We start from the raw sequence: 3,687 nt of genomic DNA on the forward strand, positions 1-3,687 counted from the left end.
AAAAACCTTTTCAATGATTGCTATCTCATTTGTCAAAGTTTTGACGGTCAAATAACTTTTATAATTTACATTTCAACATTTAAAAATATTTTTTTGTGATAATTTTAATAATTAAAAAAAATTATTTTCTATTGTTGTGCCGGAGAGGAAAAGTAAAGCGGGAAAAGAGGATTAGAATTCAGTCCACGGAAACCTAGTAAAGGGGGTCGGAGATAAAAGAGAACAATAACCATTAAATAATGTCCTAAGCCCCCATTCAACCAAATCTATATTTTCTCTCCAGGATCGGATATAGTGTGTTTACTGCACCAGATCTCTTCTACCCTTCTCACTACAAAAACAATCCTCAGTTTTCCAATAGTTTCTTCTTAAAGGGACTGTAAGCGTTATTTTAAGTGACACTCCGTTTACTGCGTCGTAGTTCGATTCACATCAGTACCCTGTAAAGCTCTGTTCAAAAATAAATGAAATATTTATGTTTTTCTCTTTGAAAGTCCGGTTTCCATTATAGGGTATGGCCATGGGTTTCACGAGATAAACTGTACATCTATAAAAAGCGCTTTTACTTTTTAGTAAACATACAGCGTAATCTTATTTTCAATTGAAATCAGCTGATTTTAGCCGGCAGACAGGGTTCGAAATTTATTCAATGTAATAATAAACATACTGCATAATCTTATTTTTAATTAAAATCAGCTGATTTAAGCCGGCAGACAGGGTTCGAATCGAAATTTATTCAATGTAATAGTAAACATACTGCGTAATCTTATTTTCAATTACAATCAGCTGATTTTAGCCGGCAGACAGGGTTCAAAATTTATTCAATGTAATAGTAAACATACTGCATAATCTTATTTTCAATTACAATCAGCTGATTTTAGCCGGAAGACAGGGCTCGAAATTTATTCAATGTAATAGTAAACATACTGCATAATCTTATTTTCAATTACAATCAGCTGATTTTAGCCGGCAGACAGGGTTTGCAATTTTTTCAATGTAATAGTAAACATACTGCGTTTGGTCAAATATTATACGTCAAACTAAATTAAATAACACGGAAGATTGAAAAAATATATGTTTTCAATTCTAACTTCTCTTTTTGAAGAGATATTAAGAATAAATAACAAACAAGTTTTAAATTTCTAATATGTAACCGGATAGGTTTTTAAACACATGCTAATGCAAACAAATCGTAGCAAAGTTCAAGTAATGTTGCAAACATTTTTACACTCTCATCCTGGCTAGTTTAGTGATTAACTAGAGCTTTAGTTAAAACTGGTATTGTACTTTTGAATTTTTAATATTCTGTTGTAAAATTAAAGTTTTTCAATTAAGATTGTGGTTTGTTTGTGGTTTGCCGCGTGTAGTTTATGTAGTTTATGAATGTTATGGTTTGTCATATCGTGGTCTGGAGAAACTTTAAACAATTAATTAGATTAAAGGGACTGGGCCCGTATTTCATAGAGAGGCATGTCAGATTCACAGAAGTACCCTTTAGCCCTTAAATCAAATAAGCAAAAAGAAGATAGCTGTTTTGCTGGTTGGATAACGGGATTTAATCTGACAATTAGATTAAAGGGACTGGGCCCGTATTTCAAAAAGAAGATAGTTGTTTTGCTGGTTGGATAACGGGATTTAATCTGACAATTTCCTTCTTTGTCTTTAATTATACATCGGCAAGTCACTTTTATATAGAATAACCACAACTGAAAATTACAAACTTTTAGAAAGAATAACAAAAATATCTTCATTATTGTTGCTCATTATTTTGGTTTATCCTGTCTATTTATACAAATACCTATTGTTAGAATTGTCAGGCTAAATTAATTAACCATCAGCACTTGCAAACATTAAATAATAAATAATACAAGTAGAAACCTAGCAAACACCAAAACAGAAGCAAATTTTAAGGACTTTTGAACTCCAATCTAAGCACATTAGTTTAACGTCACCGACATAAAAAAAAACAATGAATTAAAAGGGATTGTTCGGGAAAAATGAAAAGGGGAATAGGCTTATGTCGAAAATATTTCTCATTTTAGGCGCAACAGATAGAAGTAAGATTAGAAGCAATCAACATCGAATATTTTTCGACGAAGGCCTATACCCCATTTCAGTTTTCGCGAACACTCCCTTTAAATCAATAAAAACTTTACAAGGGAAGAACAAAATTAGAATTAAGTTAAACTTCAGATTTTAATCAGTAAGATAATTATATACAATTAGCACACACAAAAAATATTGAAGAGCTGAAGTAAAACGAAAAGGAAAAAAGTATAAATTTGTTTAAGACTGTTCATGTTTCTTTTAGTTAAAACTTTCTCTGTTTAATTTCCGGATCCAGGATTCTTATTTCTTTCTTGCTGATTAAAACATTGATAACATTTATACTATTCACGAGGAACTAGAATACTAGAATCTTCATAGAAGAGTCTGTACTGTTCCGTTTTGTCTGGTATAGTCTGCCTGCTTGCCTTGGCTGCTTAAAAGTCGGCCCAGCACTTGATATGAACAATGAGAATTGATAAATAAGAGAAGCTGAACTAAGATATATTGTCACTACCAGAAAACTCTAGAATAGAATGTCGACCTTTAGACTCCAGTTTTGACTTTAAATATTCCAATAAACATGAGGCACAGGAGTTTTGCGGTGTAAACAGACCCGTTTCACTTAATAAGTGCTTTAAAAACTTACAGGTAAAGCTATGTGCTTTGTAACAACGTCAAATTGACTTCAGTATGTCTAAAATGTCGTCTTCCTATTCTAGTGTTTTCTGGTTATCACTGTAACTGAACTACTTCTTTTGAATTTGAACCGGCCTTTAGGTTGTATGGTTTAATTTCAAGTTATGGAAGCGAACTGAGTTTTTTCAATTTGTGAGAAAATAATCATCTTTATTTGCTGCCTAGATAAAGTATGTCAAAGTGGAATATTAGATTATTTAAAATTTGAAAAGAAATTCCGGCAATGTTTTTAAACCATACTATTCAAAGTAACTTTTTATGTGATTTATATATAAACCTTAATTCAAAATCATTGTATGTTTAGAATATTTACTAGAGTGTGATACTTTTAAAAAACCAAAAGACTTGCTCAGTCTTGTTTTTATTTCAAAATGTCCATGTGAAATGTCAAATGCTAATTTAAAAAAAAAACCAGTTAAAATTGGTTGAACAGACGCTTTTAAGGAACTGTAAGCGTAATTTCATGTGACCCTCCATGCAAAGATAAAAATGCCCGATCTTCAGAAGTATCCTTGAAACCCTAATCTGATAGAAATGTGGAAGATATGGTCGTTTTTCTGTCTTGAAAAGTTTTTATTTCTGCAAGTTTCTCCATTGCTTCTTATAAGCAATAATTGAGCAAGTCACTTTCGCAGAGAAACCGCAAAGGAAATTAAACAGCCTAAAGAAACAAAAACGTATAGGTATAATTTTTGATCAGACCAAGTTTTCCAGGGTACCGTTGTTAATCGGACATTACTATCTTGCATGAAGGGTCACTTGAAATCATGCTTACAGTCCCTTTAAGTTTATCCACGCCTAATTAGATCTGGTGGTTACTGAACTATCTTAATTTGAATCTTATATCTGGTAGATCAAGGCAAACTTGATAAAATACCTACCATTAACTAAATGGAAACTATTTTAAACCCCTAACCAATCTAATCCCCCTCCCCCTCCCCG

The sequence above is a fragment of the Eurytemora carolleeae genome, unplaced genomic scaffold (genome assembly GCF_000591075.1).
Source record: "Eurytemora carolleeae unplaced genomic scaffold, Eaff_2.0 scaffold197, whole genome shotgun sequence".
NCBI classification, from domain to species: domain Eukaryota; kingdom Metazoa; phylum Arthropoda; class Copepoda; order Calanoida; family Temoridae; genus Eurytemora; species Eurytemora carolleeae.